Source organism: Gavialis gangeticus, unplaced genomic scaffold (genome assembly GCF_001723915.1).
Source record: "Gavialis gangeticus isolate Ggan-Ray unplaced genomic scaffold, GavGan_comp1, whole genome shotgun sequence".
In the NCBI taxonomy this organism is placed as follows: Eukaryota; Metazoa; Chordata; order Crocodylia; family Gavialidae; genus Gavialis; species Gavialis gangeticus.
The window spans coordinates 18,937,080-18,957,267 of record NW_017729027.1 but is presented as its reverse complement, the minus strand read 5'-3'; the positions used below and the strand labels follow the sequence as shown (position 1 = coordinate 18,957,267).

The following is a 20,188-nucleotide window of genomic DNA, read 5'->3' as shown; positions in this document are numbered from 1 at the left end:
CATCCGGACCCGCTGACTTGAACGCGTCCAGCCCCTCCAGAAGCTCTCTAACCCGGTCCTCCCCAACCTGAGGTCTGAAGGCGATCCCCTCGAGTCCGGCTTCTATCACAGCAGGGAAGTCCCAGTCCCTGCACAAGAAAACGGAGGTGAAGAATTGGTTAAAGAGGTCCGCTTTCTCCTCTGACGCAACCACCAGATTGCCCAGCGTATCCTGCAGGGGTCCCACATTACCCGGTGCCTTCTTCATCCTCCCATCCTTTCTGTTTAGTGGAGTAACATAACATATCTGAAATGTTTAATATTCTCTCAAATTAGATGGGATTCTATTGGATATTTTCCCTTCTGATTTAGAAACCGTAAGAAAATTCTCGTAGTTAAATACAAGAAACCCTCAGTATTCATGGGTTCAGTATTCAAGGTTTCAAATATTCGCAAATGCTGAACTCGCATTTTAAATACACTTTAAACACTTACCGGAGCTTCTCGGGAGCCCTACGCTTGCTGCCGCTGGGCTTCTGCTGGAGCCATCACCACCAGAGCTGGGTCCCCCCTCACCCCTAGCCGCCGGGGGCACTGTGTTCATGAACACAGTGTCCTATTTGCAGAGTTTGCCATTCTTGGGGATCACAGGAACATATCCCCTGTGAATGGTGAGGGTCGCCTGTACCTCATTTCAAAAAAAGTGCGAGTGGGTCCTGAATATAATTTCAGACACTTAAATTAGGTGTAGTTCAGTTATCCTTCTCATATTATCAAAGTAGATTCTAAAGTATTATTTTGGAAAAATTTTAATATTATGTATATATTGTAACAATTTATCACACTCACATGCCAACAGATGGTGCCAAATACTCTTTTATTCTTCAGAAAATGCATTTGACACAATCACGGTCAGTCATGAGCCCCTGGGTTATTTCAAAATGAACATTACTTTGTCTGTTTGATAACAATATTCCTATAGGATTCATCTTAGTACCGATTGCATTTTTTTAAACTATTTCCTATTATAAAGCTTAGATGGCTACAAAAAACTTCTCTCTGAGTTTGTAATATTGTTTTTGTGAACTGTTATTAATAACAGTTTTGCATGTGTGTATTGTATATTATTAATAACACAGTTTTTCTGTGTATATCAGTGTATGGATTTATATTATATTTTGGGGGCTTTGCCATTTTGAGTTTACCATTACTAACCCTCAGCTGGTTTTCCTGGAATGATTTTTGTGTGAGAATATTGCAACTGAAATGATAAATTAATTTTCTTATGCAAATTTGGTAGCTTCATATTGAAGATGTGTTTGAAAGGATGAATTTATTTTCAGCACCTGGGTTGTTATTTAGTCAAAACTATGTCCTGAATACTATTTAACAATTCAGTGAAAAAAATAACTTCATTAACACAGATTTAAGGTTGTCTCCTGGTATTTTGTGTATTATTCAACCTCCTTTTTCAGAAGATTGACTTCAGCAGAATGCAAACTTCTAAAAACTAGGAAATACAGGTCTGTATCACTGATTCTCTTTGACCGTAGGGCAGGTGTAAGCAATTCCTGTTCTGTACAGCTTAAAGGCAGAGTAAGAGTGTGCAGGTTGTGGATGTACTTAAGGTATTGTTTAGAGTCCAGATTTAAGATTGTGTGGGCATATATTTTAATTCAGTGGTACACCATCTTTTGGCCTCATGAGCCAGATGAGTGGCACAGGGACCAGTTTCTGGCCACATTGGGCCCTGCATACCAGTATTGGGCCCCATGTTGCCTCCACCTACATCACACTGTGCACCCAGATCATGCCCTGGATTATGCCCTTTGGTGGTCCCATGCTCTGGGATCAGACTCTGGGGCTTTGTGCTGACCCCAACACCCTGTGTGCTGGGATCAGGCCCCAGGGCCCCACATCTCTCCCACATGCCAGGATTGGGCTCTGGGGGTCTGTGCTACCCCTGCCTGGTCCTGTGCACTAGGATTGGACTTGGGGGCCCCAAACTGCCACTGCCTGGCCCTGTGTGCCAGGGCCAGACCCTGCACTGTCCTGTATACAAAATCTAGGGCACAGGGTCATTCTATCCAGCCTGCAGGCTTCCCCAGGGGTCTGAAAATTTGGCAGCAGCAGACGGGTGCCACTGCTCCACCACTACCAAATTTTCAGACCTGGGAGGAGCCGCGTGGTTCAGATGACATGATGCTAGGTGACCGATCTGGCTTGTGTGCCATTGGTTGAGCCACCCCTGTTTTAACTCATCCTTTCTTTGTTTTCAGAAAGCTTGAGTTTTGTTTAGATAACATTCTGCTAAAACAGACAATGTAACTGGACAATCCTAATTCTCAGTTAATGAAGTTGTGATATTCAATTTCATTCATTTTTAAATGAAATGTAACTGCTGCTTACAGGAATTAGAAAGTATTTTTTGAAGTGACTGAAGGTTAGCACATGTGGTGTTACTATGGATAAAGGTAATGCATCATGTGATTCTTAAGTGCACTTCCCTGGGGACACTTCGTAATAATGGAATAGGAATTATGCTTATACCCTGAAGGGTTTTTAAGCATGAATCCCACTAGTGTTTGGTACATCCAAGACACAGTTGACATTTTCATAGTTCAGTACATCATACAAAATACCAGACCAAACTCTAAACAAGTTGTTATTCTTTTCAAAAATATATGATATATTTAAATCTTTTATTATTCATTTTCAGGTTCTTCATACATTTCAAGATTTGTTTTCAAACTATTTGAATTTACAGATGGGTTAAGCACATGCTTAACTTTAAACATGGTTGAGTGCTATCCTGAATTGGGGCCCATTTCAGTAATGTCAGCATTGTTTCATGAGCAACTGTGACACTATTAATAGGAAAGGGAAAGTTATTTTCATGTCCAAGTTAAACTACTGCTGCCTTTGCTTTTGTCATAGGCTATATGCTTTTGCTTTCAAAGTATTAGGAGATTTTTGGAAGCATTATCAAGGTTGAAGAGTCCTAATTTGAACCTCTTCTTTAAAATGAGAGGAAGTAGTCCTGCTTTTGCAAGACAGTAATCTAGATGTTCTAATGGGCTTTTTATAATTCTAATTTCTATTATCATTAACAAACATATTATAGTCTGACTTCTTGTAATCCCAATGGGATCTTCTCAAAAGTGAGGAATCAGGAATAGATGCTTAGATAGCATAGTTCTGGGTGAGGTATAAAAGCTTTAATAGCTAAAACTCAGTATGTTGCCTATTATCCTTTGATTAAAATTGGATGAAGGAACATAATACAATATAACATTGTCTTTAATAAACCCAACCCGAATATAATTCTAAGTAAGATTATGTGGCATTGTTCTGTCTTACTAAAGTCAAAGTATAGATATTGAGCTCTCTTCGTCCAAGCACTGATATTTGATCAAAAGAAGTTACCAGGTATATTTATTCCTTTATCTGTTTAGATTCTTACCTAGGTGTCTACGCATGCTATTAATGCAATTGAATAAGCTCCGGTGCAGTTTACACCAGAGTTTTTTGCTCCCAGGCACTGTGTTTAGATGCGTGCCTGGGACCACAGCACATTGAGCTGGGTCAGAGCAGCCCTGTCTGGCAGGAGGCCTGAGGGGTCAGCCTGCCAGTCAGGGGCTGCTCCAACATGGCTCAGCATGCTGCAAAGGGGCTGGCTGGGGCACGAGGGTTGCACCAGTGTGGGGCCAGCCAGCAGACAGCCCCCTCACAAAAGCACGCTCATGCCCCAGCCAGCACTTTCAGTGTCTACATGTGCATTGTGATGCACTGAATAATGCCGCTTTATTATTTACACGAACTAACCTATGGTGGCGTTTATTAGTTTATTGTGGCCTAACAGGGCTGCACTTTTCGATGCTGAGACATTTACTGCTGAGCTAATTAGGCAACTCCACAGTAAACATCTTGTATAGACACACCTATTGTCGCTTCTATTTTTTCTTTCTAAAATGAGATTTAAACCCTCAGTCTCAGAAAAGATTGAAACATTAAGTTGTTACTTAGTCCTGTTAGATCATCTGACTGTCCAGATTTATGACCTTTATTATTTGCAGTTTACTATCCCATTACCATTTTTATTAAATTATTGTCATTTTATTGTCCCATGCACAAGGTGGATAAAATCATTAAAATTGATGTTTAAGATATAAACATGTTCTAACATTTATTATTTTAATTTACTTTTTGAATTAAAAACAGAAAATTATGTATACATTCCTATTTTTATTTTGTTCTCATTTTTATAGTTATAATTTGATAAAGTGGATGTTGCTAGAAGGGGTTGTTTTGGTTTTGCACAATTATAGATTTTATTCAAATAGTTTTGCTAAGAAGTTTCATACTTAAAATACTTACATGTACTGTGGAAGATAAGTCCAGAGCCTCATTAACATTCTTAATTTAAACCAACATAAACTCAAGCACAAAATTGACAAGCAAGTGGTGTGTGCTATATTTGCAGCCAATACCATTTTCTGATTTATTAAACATTTACAAATTAAAAAGGAAGAAATTATGTGACTAGGTTATAGTCCTCCACCAGGGTTTTCAGTGCAAAATCATCCTTGGAGGTTTTCAAGACTCAGCTAGACAAAGCTTGCCTGAGATGGTCCTGCTTTGAGCAGGAGGTTGGACTAGATGACCTCCTGAAGTCCCTTCCAACCCTAACTTTCTACGATGGTATAAATCAATAGGATTGTTGCTTTTAAGGCACTTAGATGCTTTTAAAAATCCTATCATCATATATCCAAATAGTAGCGTAATTGGGGTCAGGGGCAAGTGGGGCAGGAGACCTGGGTGCTGCCTTTCTGGGGGATGTAAAAATAGACACTGCTGCAGCAGTGTATGACTATAACATTGCCATCAGTTCTTGATCTCAATAATTGTGTTCCTGCCATGAGATACAAAGAGGCAGGAGGTATGATTGTTGGGATCCGGCATCTCATCCTAGTTGTGTCACTGCCAGCAGGGATCCCAGAACTTGGGTTTGCAAGTGTTGGATGGGGGGAGTTGATTGATTCCTCCCAGCTGGCAGCTGCAAACCCATAGGCTCTGTGCGTCACGGCTGCCCTGGGCACAGATTGACCTGTGTATAAAGAACAGAATTCACATTAGTTTGGTTAATTTATTGAAGTTTAAAAAAGTCATTGGTGAAACTGAAGTGATTTTCTTTTCTAGTGACATAGGCCATGTGTAGATGAAACAAGAGGTGTGTATGCATGACACTTTAAAGCAGGCTAAAAGCTTTTACACCACTTTAATGGTGTCAGTGTTTGCATGCCTTGATGGTGTATTGCGCCTTAGTTCTAGCCGCTGAAGGAAAGTTGGTGGTGTAATGCACCTTAAATGGCTTGGGACATAGAAAACTAAAACTCCTTCGAGGAATTTTAGTTTGTTGCCCCTACAGCCATGGAGTGAAGCACTGGGCTCTGTGAAGCTCTGCGGATCTGCCGGAAGCCATGCAGGCAGCTTGGTAGCAGCCTGGGAAAGCAGGCTCCACCCAAGAAAAGCAGCAAGCCTGATCTCCATATAGGGTTTTTTTCTGCAGAAGGCCCCGTCCCCTTCAGTACAAATTATATCTCAGCAGTTAATCAAATAAACATAGTCTTTAGTTGATTGCCTCAAACTGACTTTCATATCTGCTGGTCTTCTCTAATCTGTCTGATTTGTGCTTTGAGCCACAGAAAGCCTTGAATCCAGATTTTATTTGTATTGTTCTAGTACAGGGGTAGGCAATGTGTTTTGGCTGGAGTGCCAAAAAAAAAACAATGTCTACCTTGGAAAGTGCCAGAGTGCCGGTATTCCAGAAAAACAAAATGAGGGGGTACCTGGCAGGATGTAGTGCATATTAGTATAGTTAATAATCATAAATGTTGCCCTTTTTTATGGTAAATACCAGATTTTCAAAACATTGTAAACCTGGTAACAATAAATAAAACTTCTGATACTCCCTTTGATCTTGTGCGTTTGTTTTGTGTGAGTCACCCTACAACAGCCCTGCTCATGCCCCTTGCCCCCTACACAAAGCCCCTGCCCCTCTGCCTTGCTCATTCCCCTTGCCCCCTGCCCCCCAGTGCTGTCAGAGGGGATGCCCAGCTGCCAGGCCTGTGGGGCCAGGGCCCCAGGTCCACAGCTCCCTGCCTGCCCCCAACAGAAGGCAGTGGCTGCTGCAGCAGGAGCCAGCTCCCCCACTGCTGCTGCCTGCTCTGGGCTCGGGCAGGGATTGGGACTGGCTCCTGGCGACAGCATGCGCTCCCAAGTGGCAGGGCAGACCTGCACCCCTCAGATCTGTGCGAGTGTCGGGGGTGGGGCAGGTGTGCACTGCAGGCTCATGGTCCTTGCCGTGCTGCCCTCCCCTGCCGCCTCTGCAGAGCATTGTGTGGAACCTGGCGCGGCAGGGGACAGTGTGGGGTGCAGAAAGCTGCCTGCCACTTCAAGCTCCCTGCTGCCCTGGCCACACTTCCCCTGCAGGTAGGGGTAGCAGTTGGGGGCACAACCCTGCGTGCTGCCTACGCTGCTCCAGCAGCAGGGCTTCCATCCTCCCAGTCAGCTGCTGTGAGCAGCCCGGGCTCTGTGGGGATCAGCAGCTACCCAGAACTTGGGCCGGCTGCAGCTGGGAGGCTGTAGACAGCTGCTGCCTTCCCGTCCTGGCCCCGGCTGTCTCCCAGCTCCAGGCTCCGGGAAGGCAGCAAGTGCTGGCACTGCGCCCTTCGGGGCTAGGGCCAGGGCAGGGAGGCAGAGCTGTTTGCAGGAAGCAGCTGCAGCTGGCCCAGGATCTGGGGTAGCTGCTGCCAGCCATGGTGCCTGGGATGCTTGCAACAGGGCTTGCAGCCTCCCAGCCTCCTGCTGGGAGCAGCCCGGGCTCCTGGCTGCCAGTAGCTACCAAGAGCTCAAGCTAGCAGTGGCGTGCCGAAGAAAATAGCTTTGCGTGCCATGCTCAGCACGTGTGCCTGGGGGTTGCCTACCCCTGTTTTAGTAACTGAGGATTTCCTTTACATATCAGAATTCTTGACTAGCAAAAAGCCAAAATAGTCCCCTGAGTCTCTTGAGGATGTGTTTGGCAGATTGGTAGAAGGGGCAAAAGAAGATATGGAAGGGGCAAGCTGTGCTCCAGTTATCATGGTTTTTACAATCGGGCACATTCAAGAGCAGCTATACTGACTTTCTGACTTGTGCCTCAACCTCTTGCTGTGACAGTTTCACAAAGGTCATATAAATTCACCATTACCTCCCAACTCAGATATACCAATGTACCTGAGGTTTTCTGAGCGTTTATCCTTTTTCCTGCAGTCCCTTTTATATCCCCTGAGTTCTCTTTCTCTTTCCTGCTTTTTATTTTATTCCTCCCCTATGCCTTTTCTTTTTTGAATCTCTAGAACCTACTTCCATTCCTACCGAGTCATTGGGAGTTTACTTTTTGACTTTCATGGAAATAACATCAAGCCCTTTGGAGTTATTTTATAAAAATACTAAGTCTAATTTGTTAGGTTTCATATTGGACAGATTCCCATTGAACTCAGATTTTGCTTAAAAACTTCAGGGTTGGACTAAACAACAACAGTAACATTGGACCACTTGTAATGGATTCTTTAATTAAAAACTGGCACAAAGTAAAGTTTTCATACATGTTAATTCATCTTTGATACATAAGAGCAACTTTTAGCTCAAAAAAGGCCTAAAATGTTCCTGCTGGCATGGTTAGAGAGAAGTTTCCTGGTGGAACAGCTGGCTGTGATCAAGTTGGGAAGAATAGCAGGCAAATGTAGCTTCCTTTTATTTTAGGTATTACATATCACTGACTCACAATCAACTGATTGTCCCATTTGAGTCACCCAATCTCTGAAACACCTTTATCTTTCTGCAAGTGTTCTTTTTATTTCTTTTTTTTTTACTTTTTTCAGGCCAGATGAAAAGTGAAGCCACCAGTGGAGTATGGCTGCCCTAAAATAAAAATGTATGAAAAGGGAAATTTTCAATAACCTACTTTAGGAAGCCTCTAGAATTTATATAGGTTTTGTGTAATTTCACATGTGACTTTTTATTTAAGTTTACATGTTTGCAAATACGCATTTATTAAAAATTGTTGAATACTGTGCAAATCTACTTGTGGTGAAAGGCATTAGATAAATATCCAGATGAATGAAGATCTTCTATTTTATCTACAAAGTTGCAACATTGTACACCAACTGTTCTGTTGTCTTGCTCCAACCTAGGTAGCATGAAAAAGAGGATTTGCTTTAAGGACTGGAGATGACTCAGGCTCTGCACTCCATACAGTTTTTGGCCTCACTTCTGATTTTTCCATTGGTTAGCGCAGAGCATGATGTGAATTTGCTTTGAGAGAGCTCGGACCTCTCATTCCTCATGTAATGACCGTCAACTCTGTTGAGCTCGTTTAGACTTAGACACACTGTATACTTAGGGTTGCCAACTCACAATGTTATCACAAGTTTAATGATATCAGTTGTCATACTTAAAGTCCTAGCTCTTCAAGTTATGTGACTACAGAAAATTCTGAATGTTTTTTAAGTGTTGCCCTCAGGAATAGGGAAAAAACCAGAGTGAACTTTATAGGCTCAGAAACCAGAGGGCTAATAAAAAAAAATCTTATTCAAAATTGATAAATCTCTAACCAGTGTTATGATTTTCAAACTCTTGGGATTAGTGATATTTTAATAATATTTTTTTAATTTGTATTTCCATAGTTACTTAAGGCCTCTGTTGTAGATCAGTACCACAGTATGTTCAGTGTTCTAAAAGCTGTGAAAAAATTATAAGGGACCTTGCCATGTAAGTATAAAACAAGTGAAAATAGGTGGGTGCAGACAGAAAGGAGAGGATAAAGGAACAGTGGGACAAATGGTCAAGATGATAACCAAGGTCTTAGCATGCATGTAGCCTCACCGTGGTCAAGATTGTTGAAGGCATGTGTCATGGTGAAGGAGAGTTTTAACGAGAGATTTGAAAGGAGAATAAAGAGCTAGTTTTATAGAAGTTTTATATTAAGCTCCTCATTGTCTAAGAGGGCCTACACAGGAAAAAGCATAAAGATGCTTGTTTGAATCTTTAACAGGAAAGTGATGGTGGTTTGACCTAATGGAAGACAGTAGTAGCTTTTTCCTTTGTAGGACCTTCTACATAGATATATTAAGTTTTGGCAACAATAGTGTAACTAAGTGGGCATGACCAGGGCATCAGCCCCAAGTGCCGCGTTAATGTCAGTGCAAATATACCGACTGCCACTGCTGTTTTCCCACCTGCTGTGCTGTGGCCAGAAACCTGACAGTGGCCATGGCCCCACATAGTACTACCCAGGGCACAGAGCTGCCCAGTTCCTTCTCTGCTTGGCAAAAAAGCAAGGTGTACAATTCCAGCTCTTGCGTCTAAATGCAGCTTATCTGGAGTCTATGGAGTGTTTCTTGAAAGAGGGCTCTTTGTTTTTTGTGTGTGACATTTTACCAGTTATGTGGACAGGTGTGAATTTGCATTCCTGGGCTAATTATTGTGTTGGGTGATAGCAAAATAAAAATAATAAAAACAGGTGCAAATAAAATTCTCAGTGATTTTTGAAATGATATGCATGGCATGGCTTTATGTATGTGTGTATAAGGGGAAGAGGGTGTGCGTGCTGCATGCATTCATGGAGAAGGCCAGGTACTGCATCTTCTTAAGAGTCTTTTCACAATGTGCTGGCAAGCTATACTTTGAATTTCTTAAAGCTATAAGAGAGAGGACTTTTTTCATAATAACATGTGCCTGAAAAAGAACACAGAAATATATTTTTATCGCAGCAAATTAGATGTTTAAGGTTATAAGATTCAGTAATTTCAGTTGAGCATAAAAGATGTGGAACTACAATCTTCAGTGCCATCTGCTGGCCAACTGCGGTGACTAAAAGATACTGATCCCGTAATTCTTCACATTCTCAAAAAAGTTACCCCACAAAAATTATTGTTCATTATCATTTTTGTCAATCTTTAATATTTTTTGTGTGTGAATGTTTAAACATGAGAACTAGAGTTTAAATGTATTTAGAGTTAACAGGTGAATTTAACAAAAGATAACACTCTAAGATTATAATAATAATGTTAACGAAAAAAGATTTTTAAAAACCTGATATTTTACCAGTACAGACCAGAAATGGGTAATAAGAGATGCATCTGCTGGTGGTGTCATGTCTCTATTTCAGTCAGTCAGTGGAAAAGTGTATTTCTATGCAGGTCAATCAGTATATCTTTTCTACTAGTGACATCATTTAGCTGTCTATTTATGGAAGGAAAACTTAACTTTAAAAATTAGAACTAGGTCCTATTACTCTTATTTATGCTGGAACTTGTAATCATCTGATTGGTCCTTGGAGGCTCCTGAGTGTTTTTGTAAGAACTACCTACATGAATAAAGGATTCCAGAGTTAGGACCTTTCTATGAAGATAGTTTCTTTTAATTAAAGCAATATTCAGTGTTGGGAGAAAAAAAATCTTCACATTCAAATGAATATGTGAGTGCTTATAGTATAATTCTAATAGGGGATTTTTTTTGTTCCAAAATTTAGGGGAAAAAAACTCAAACAAACAACAAACCCCAACTTCCCCACAGCCCAGATGTTTTTTTTTAAATGAAATAGACAAAACGATATATTTGTTAGTGAATGAAACAAAATGAAACAAACAGAACTACATATTACTTGATCCATGCTTCAGAAATAGTGTTACTGTAAGAACTAATCATTTTCATTTCCTGACTTCTGTGTGCCTACTTTTCTACTGTTATATTCATACATATATTTTGCATTTAGTTCCCTACAAAGACTGATTTCCATCCAAGTAGAAGGGTCCTCGCTGATTACTGAGCATATTTTCCAGGGAGGGAGGAGCAGAAGAGCTATTTTTACCATTCAGTTGAGCTGCCCGTGCTGAGTAAAATTCTGACCTCACCACAATTATTAGGAATTCTGCCATTGACTTACATCAGGGGTGGGCAATTATTTCAGTTGGAGGGCTGCTTAATGAGCTTTGGTAAGCTGTGTGGGGCCACAAGGGTAGTCCCAGCCCTTGACAGGTGCCCTACCCGCTGGTTGCAATCTAGGGGTGGAAGTCCTGTCCCTAACCATTGACCTTTGCCACTGGAAGTCCCTCCCCTTCCCCCTGGAAGTATTCCTTTTGGGAGGGGAGTTACCATTTGAAGTAGAAAAAACCCCCAAATTGTATATTAAAAGTCAAACATATACTAAAAGTCAAAACAAAAATGAAACATTTCTAGTGCACAGGCAATTATGTTATTTTCAACCTTGCCTTAAAGATATTCTAAACTTCCCCAAACTTGGTTATTTTTCCAGTAAATTTAGACTCTGTATCATCAGTAGTATACCTCTGAAACATATTTTTATAGTAGGAACTGTGGGCCAGGCACAGCTTGATTACATAGGGTGCGTCTACACATGAAATTAATGCACCCAAATAAACTCTGGTGTGGTTCATGCCAGTGTTAATTAGTCCTGGGTGCCAGACTTACACATGCACCAGGGACCACATCATGTGGAGCCAGGTCAGAGCAGCCCCAGCTGGCAGGGTTTTGGGAGGTCAGCCTGCCAGCCCAGGGCTGCTCTAACTTGGATCAATGTGCTGCGGAGGGGCTGGCAGGGGCATGACGGTACTCCAGTGTGTGGCTAGCTAGCAGGCAGCCCCTGTACTGAAGCACCTTTGTACCTCAGCCAGCCCTGTTGGCTTGTACACGTGTGTTGTGGTGCATGGATAGTACTTGTGTTTACAGAGTGTAGACACTGAAACTTTACTACGGAACTAATTAGTCAGCTCTGCAGTAAACATCTTGTGTAGATACGCCCATAGGCACCTAAATAAGCCTTAGGTGCTCAAGTTGGAAAGAGCAGCCGAGATTGTTTCAGCCCCTCAAGCCACACGATTCAGCAGTTACTACTTGCAGTTTGAACTGCAAAATTCTCTGCAGGACTCTGCTTGAACTTGTGAGCATATACAAAAATGTCCCTGTTTTTGGTCACTTCTGTCTCTCATTCATCCCTTAGCTCTTTTGTGACCCACATTCATGCTGGGGAGGCACTGGGTGAGGTACCCAAGTCCTAGAGGTTTGTGAGGCATATTCTGTGCAGACGTAACTTATACTAATGGCATTGAGTTCAGGCAAAATTTGGTAGTAGTGTGCACGCCTTTTTGCAAAATAGCAAAAGAGTAGTTTTAGCAGACGTTTTCCTCCACTGCCCCATTTGTAGGAAGAAGAGGTAGGTTCCAGCTTATGCTTCCAGAGTGATTTCTGATACTGATTTCTGATACTTATCCAAGGAGGCTGACAGGCTTAATGGTGTGAAAGGATCTGATCTCTGATCCCAACCGTCTCCCCTCCTGTTGTAACACACGTGCAGGGCAGCAGGTGCAATTGTTGGGATCAAGCACCCGATCCCAATCACACCACTGCCTGCAGGGATCCCAGGCATGAGTTTGCAACTGCTGGACTGGGGGAATCAATAGACTCTCCCTGCCTGGCAGCTGCAAACTCATGGGTTCCTCCACCAAGACCCCTAGATTGGGGATCCTCTCCCTGATGTGGTGGTTCCTGTGAATGTGCTGGGCTACAGGCACAGCTTTTTGACATCCCAGAGTACAGGGATTCCAGAATCACATCACAAATGTACCATATTAATTGTACCATGAACATAATGTGTCAGGAGCCCAGTTACACTGTAATATGTAATGTTAAAGAATCCTGGGAACAAGGACAAGAATCCAGGTCTCTCCAATCCCAGGGGAGTCCCTAATGATTCAGCCAGAGAATTGGACTGCTTCTTGATTGTTCTTTTCCTTTTATTTCATATAAAAATGTCAAAACTAAACACATTTCTTTCTTTAAAAAAATATTTGGTTTTCTGACCAATGGCACACATCAGACAATCTTTACACAGAATGAAGGTCTTTTGTCTCCGATCTTGATCTGGTATTTCTATGAAACTATATCTAACTCTTAAGACTCTTAGAAGGTTAAGAGGAGAGTAGAAAACCCCAACTGCTTCATGTATTCATACATTTTATCAACAGGTTTAATAGATTCATAGATTGTAAGGCCAGAAGGGACCTCGGAAGATCATCAGTTCCAGGCCTCTGCACCAAGCAGGAAACATAACTGGGGGTCAGGTGACCCGAGCAAGGTGTTTCTCTTATGGTATATTTTCCAGTGTTTCCTCAGGTTATTAAAAACTAATTATTACGTAATTATGCACCAGACTGTTTTAAATTCCATAATTATTTTTATTATTTTCTTTTTAGAAATGAGGATATTTCTAAGTAAGTCATGAAGATATCAAAGATTTTCCAGACATGCTTTTACACAAGTAGAGGGCCTGAAAACCAGTGCTGATGGACGAGTTCTTCATATCTTTAGATACCTTTTCTCTGGAAGTGGGCATCCTTACGTATAGTAGTCTGTACAACAATTCCTCTTTCTTCCTCTCCAAAACCACAGAAGTGCATAGTTTGAAGGAATCATACAGTTTTCATTTTAAACGCATCAGTGTAAACCCATGTAATTGCTTATGACAATAATTTAATTAGACTACTTGTATGTCAATAAGGCCACTTGGCATATTTTAATGCTTTCCTTCTTTCGTGATTTTTGGAAAACATAATAATAATGGTTTATAATTTCTTCCGAATGAGTAGATTCTCTAATTTTGCAAAATATTTGCCCATTACAGACTCATAAAATTTATCATAACATTTTTTTCTATGATACAACTGAACAGGTCCTATGGTAGTTATACCTACATTAAACAAATTTAAGATAGAATATGAATTTAGTTATCCATAATTCAAAGTTCATATTTAAGCAATATTCTGCTGAGCATTAAAGCATGAGAAAACTTCAGGTGAAGAACAATGGTTAGTCATGTTCTTCTCAACAGGGTTCTGATTCCAGCAATGCTAGCAAGGTGCATCTGTATTACCCCTTCATTAAGGGATAAATCCTGGGATATTACCCTCCATAAGGTCCAGAATCAGTAGCGTAACTAAGGTGTAGCAACCAGGGCAGCAGCCCCAGGGACTGACTTAGGGGCAGGGAGAGAGAGAAAAAATAACAGCTGTTGCTGCAGCCAGCAGCAGCATCAGCGCCTGAAAATCATTGCTGCCTCCATATATCACTACTGCCCCAGGCACCCAGCTATCCTGTCATCCATCTCTCTACAAAAATCATATTTTTTGGTTGCACAGGGAGCCAGGATGCAGAGAAATCATACCCTTGATGTACTCCCCTAGTGTAGCGGTAAGCTCCTACCAGGTTCCCTCTCAGCCTTCTATTCCTCAGGCTCAAGAGTCCTAGATCCCTCAGCCCTTTCCTTGTATGGCTTGCTGTGTAAGACTCTGATCATACAGGTGGCTCTTCTTTGGACTTCCTTAATTTTGTTGACATCCTCATTAATGTGTGGTGCCCAGAACTGGATGCAGTACTCCAGCTCTGGTTTCACCAGTGCTGAGTAGAATGAAAGAATCACCTCCTTGGCTTTGCTGGAGATGCATTGATTGATGCATGCCAGAGTATTATTTGCCCTACTGGCTACAGCATTGCACTGCCGGCTCATTCATACTGTGGTCTATTATTACCCTCACGTCCCTTTTCATTCATGATGCTAGTCGGCTTGATGCTGCCAAGCCAGTAGGTGTGTTGGGGGTTGCTCGTCCCGAGGTGTAGCACTTTATATTTCTCAGTGTTGAACTTCATCTGGTTTCAATCTGTACAACTTGGAAGTTGGGCTGACTAGCCTGTAGTTACCTGGGTCCTCCCTCCTGCCCTTCTTGTGAATGGACACAACATTGGCCCTCTTCCAGTCCTCAGGGACTTTTCCAGGGCGCCATGAGTTGTGGAAGAGTTTCACCAGAGGTTCCACAATGACTTTGGTCAGCTCCTTCAGCACTCTCGGATGAAGATCACCTGGTCCTGCTGATTTGTATATGTCTAATTTTATTAACTGGTCATACACCAATTATACGGTAATAGTAGGAAGGCGATTATTCCTACTGTGCTGATCCTCTACTGTACCTGGTCTGGTGAAAGACTGAGGTGAAGTAGTCATTCGGGAGTTCAGCTTTCTCCTGGGTGCCAGTAACCAGCTCTCCTGAGTTGCTGAGCAATGGCCCCACACTCCCATTTGTTTTCCTCCTGTTCCCTATGTACCTAAAGAAGGACTTCTTGTTGTCCTTGATTCCCGTTGCTAATCTAAGTTCGGTCGCCACTTTAGGCCTGCCTTATCTGTTCCCTGCAAATGCAGGCTGTTGTGGAATAGTCCTCCTTGGGGCCAGCCCCGAGCTTCCATTGTTTATAAGCCTCTTTCTTTTTTCTTAAGAGGACCGTGATTTCCCTGTTTAGCCAAAAGGGCTTCCCAGCCCTTCTGTTACCTTTTCTCCACATGGGAATGGAGAAAGGTTTCCATTCTCTCACACACAGTAGTAAACTTGTGTGAGGGAATTGAAACCCACATCATTTACATCTGCAGTCACTGGGATAGAACAGAGTCAAATCCTCTCAGAATTTGAGGAGGAATTAAATCTAGGTTTTCTACAGCCTGGGAAATTGCTATAACCATTGAACTATTAGATAATAGCATACCGTCTCCTCCTGCTTTGCTGTGCATTTGGCTTTTCATTTGCTTTGCTTTTATTACAAATCTCTGAAAATCTACTTGAGAGCAAACAAATTAGTTTGCAAACAAAAACATTTTTGGATAAAAAAAATTGTATACTAAATATTATATAAGAAATATTTATTTTGAGTCAATACCACTATTTTCCCCCCACTTCCTTTTATTTTTTTTTAAATGTTGTTCACCCATCAAATCAACAGCTCTCCACAGTAGAGGAGGGAGCTGAAGAAAACCTGTGGGAGTGGGATCCATATAACAAGCAGAGACATGCACAGTATTAATTAGCTTATTAAAAAACTTGAGTGATTGGGGCACAACGTGATGTTAGCATCATCCCCAACTCTTCTACCTTGTGATAGCAGCCATGTATTTTTTTATGCCAGCTCCTGAAGCTGGCAGTTGAGGAACCCTCCTTGTAGTTCTACTCCTGTTACAGATTACAGTGTAGTTTTTCACCCATAGTGCACAATATTTACATAATCAGGTTAGCGCTTATTTTATTTGTCTGAAAAGAGTGAAAAATTAGTGTCTTCCCATATAACCTTGTGCTACACAGAGGTAATATCAATTCTCAATTAAATTCTGCTTTGATACCAAGGTATACTCTTTTTATCCACGTTAGAAGGAAGAACACTGTCATGTTAATAATCTTTATGAACTACAAAGGTCTACAAACAATTTAATTCAGAGCTCACATCCCTAATTGAAAATGAACTAGGAAAAATGCCTGTAGACCAAACCACAGGTACAGTGCTTGCTGCTATGAGTCCTCTACCACATGTCTGTAGAACCCAAAGCTTGGCACAGGCAGGTCAGATTGTGAGCAAAGAGAACATAGTTATCCCTAACAAACCATATATTTTGACAGTATTTGACCTCTGGCAATCTTGACTGCTCAATATTTTTAAAAGCTGGTTATTTAACTTATTTCTTCATGTTTTTAATTTTGTGAACTCACAACTATAAGTGAACAGATGATACTAAGGGTAAAATTATGTTTCATTCAAAGTGTAGCTCCTGACTACTGTGTGGCAGTGATTCAAATGCACATTCTGGCCGTGTCCAGACAAACGCGGCTGTGCAGTACGCGGCATCGAAGACCTCTCTACTGCGCCACACATTCAGGTATTCCCTGCACTGCGTGGTAGCAGTGTGGGGGGCGGGGGTTAACCCCAAGAGATCCCGGGGTCAAAAAAACCTACTAAAAAATAAAATGGGACAGTACATACGGCAACAGCACATGTGGGAGCACTTGCGCACTGCCCCAAACCGGAGCCTGGCTTGCTGAAGCCACACTGGCTGCTGGCCAGGCTTTGAGTGGCAGGATCACTGCAGCTGCAACTCCCTGAGGCCCCCAGGACACCAGGTAAGGCTGTTGTGCTGGCCCCAACCTCCCCTACCCTACCCAGGGTAACCTGCTGTACACCAGAGGGCATGTGGCACAGGTATTTCCCGGGGACAAGTAGCAGCAACACAAGGTGTGCCCCTGCTTCTTGTCCATGGGGAAACAAACCTCCACACTTGTGTGGACACAGCCTCTGAGTGCATAAGTGCCTCTGTGTTAGGAACAGGGAGATATCTGCTCATCTGGGGAGGATGATCCTATTCCTTATTCCTATAATAGGCACTTACATGCCCAGAGTGAGTAATAGAATTTCTCCTGTACCTACAGAGAGTTCATTTCAAAAGTGCACTCTGTTATCCACTAGGTGAAATAAAAATCTGCCCTAAATGTCTAATAAAAGTAGCTATATACCAAATGTGGAATCCAGTAATGCAGCTTGAAGTAGTATTGTTTTTTTGTATTTTGCTGGTTTCTGTTAACCCACTTTCCTCTTGTCTAATCTGACATTACAAATATTACTTAAACAGTTTAGCAAAGAGAGTCTTGGTGTTATTGTTAAGTTTTTCCTTTAGCCAGTACATAAGCTTGCGCTGAAAGATAATAGGATATTGAGATAACTTTAGCCTTTAACTTTGCCTTTCATTGCTGCTGCGTCGTTTTTTAGAATAGTGTCCTTACGAGGTCCTTTTTTAATGTAATAGACAAATAATTTACTCAGTTATGAACAAAAATATTTACATCCAACACTGAATATATATTTAATCATGAAATCCAGCTTCATTCTTCTAGTAATTGGATGAACAATTTATAAACTTGGGACATGCATTTAAAACAAATGTGAAAAGCAAAGGCCTCTTGGTTAATGTATTTAATTGGACCAACTATGGACTTGGGAAAGATGTCACACAAGCTTTCAGGTACAAAGTACCCTTCCTCTGGCCTGGGAAAGAAGCATATAAAGCCTAGTTGAATACCGGGTATAGTAATGACTTTTTAACTCCTTTATGGGCTCATATACACATTCATTCATGTGCCTTAGATGCTGAGCAGTTAGCTTAGTACTTCTGTAATAAAGTGCTAACTAAATGCGCAGTACCTAAAGTTATAGCACAGTAGCACCAGTGAAGTTATTTAGTGATGCTTACTGCACATTAGGCTAATAACTCTGTGCAGTAGGCTATTTGCATGGCGTTTGCCATGACACGTTACTGCAGTGTTATTAGGCTAATGTGTAGTAAGTGTCTCGTGTAGACATGTCATATTACATGAAGATAGTTACTTAAAGGGGAAAAAGGCAGTAAACCTGTGGAAAAAAAAGGAAGTTAACAGAAGTAACTGCAAACCAAGGAAGCTTTGTACAAACCTGAGGAAGGGCATAGTGTCTGGAAGCTTGTCTAACATCTCTCCCAATAATGTAGTTGATCCAGTAAATGATATCAGATAAACGTTGCTTCTTGCATATGCCCTGGACAGATTCTAACACCTATTTATTAAGAATAGCTTTTATTTAACAAAAAATAACATTTTGGGGAAGTTTAACCCAATTTTTACTAGTTAAGAAGGATTCCTATTTATATCCTGAGAAACAGAGGAAGAAGGAGAAATGCATTCAAATGTGGAGCTCCCACAACGGGCAAGGATTGAAATAAAATTAGTTAAACAGTGTAATTCTCAAAGCTAACTAAGAAAATAGCTAGCTTGAAGCAGGAGGAGGAGATGAAGAGGATAATCAAGACTTCCAAATACAGGCACAGCTACTTAGATAGTGTATTGTTCTCAAGATTTATTGCTTCTATTAATAAGCTATATAATTTTATATATGTTTTTAAGGAGATGCGTGCTGGCATCTAAGGAGATGCAAATTTAATACATTGCAAGATATCTCAGCATTTTGTGTGGGAAGAGCATGTGTTTTCTATGTAAAAGTGGTAAGCTTTTGAAAATGCTCTCTGTCATGTAGTTTCACTCATAAAATCTATGACCTTCACAGTAATTTTAGTAGACTTGAAGTCAGAAGTCATATTGGGGAAAAATAAGCAGCAATAGTATGCTAGATCCCCTCACAAGTAAAATTTGCCAACTTATGATGGCAAAATAAAACACCATTCAGAATAGATCATTCAGATTTTCATTCTTGCATGATTTGATTGGTAAAAGTGTTGAAATGTAAATGACCATATTAAACTTCAGAGCCAACATTTCACTGAGATAAAAGGAGACTGTACATTCTCAAAAAAAAATCCAAATATTTTTTTCAGAGCAATATAAAGGAATTCAGTATAATTTCCCCATTTTAAAATAACTAAAATAATGCTAAAAACAATGCAGATTTGCTGAGGCAGTTATATTGGGTGTATTTTACAAAAGAGGAGCCTGAGGCATACAGTTATGCCATGACTTCTTTGGGTGAGTGGGGAAGGCTCTGAGTTGGAAACAAGAGCCACGAAAGTGTTATAGCTGTGAAAAAAAATCTTAAACACAAAATAGTTTAATAAAACTAAATTCTAGATGAAATTGGAAGTAATCAATTAATTGCTGATCACTGGCCAAATCTTGCATTTGCATACAGACATATATTGCACATTTCTTACCATCTAAATTAAAAATGCTTTATCCTCTAAATCCCTTAACATCAAAATACCATATAAACTTAAGTATTTATATTGGAATTCTCTGCATATTGTGAAAGAAAAATACTGCAATTAAACTGCAAGAAACTAGTGGTATAAAGAGCAAGGAACGGACAAGAGACTATCCCACATATCTCTGCAATCAGTATTGAAGGCATTTTCTATTTTATTGAACACTGATACTGGGTGCTGTATCAAAGTATGTAGATTTCACTTTAAAAACTTGTCTTCATTTAGGGACAATAGGACGGCAAAATGATGTTGGAATTTTTAATTTATGGGCCTTTATGTTCCACAGCAGTTAGTTTTTCTTAAGTAGATACTGAAAACTGAATCTGTAGCCATTGCAAGAAAAATAAAAATAGTTATGCTAAAAAAAAGTAGATTTGCTGAGGTGATTATAAATAAGTATATTTTAAACTCTGATTTCATGTCTTTAATATATGATTCAACCATTTTTAGTCTTCTAATTGCATATTTTAATCAGGTTCTAGTAAGGTCAAATGACTTGCCATCTTTTAAATAATTAGTATTTGAATAGCTACATCAATT

At 40.8% G+C, this 20,188-nt stretch overlaps 1 protein-coding gene across 6 annotated transcripts in view; it reads left to right on the top strand.

Moving 5' to 3' along the window:
• Positions 1–20,188, top strand: part of RIMS1 (regulating synaptic membrane exocytosis 1) — a 717,876-nt gene that overhangs the window by 242,935 nt on the left and 454,753 nt on the right. The window lies entirely within an intron of this gene.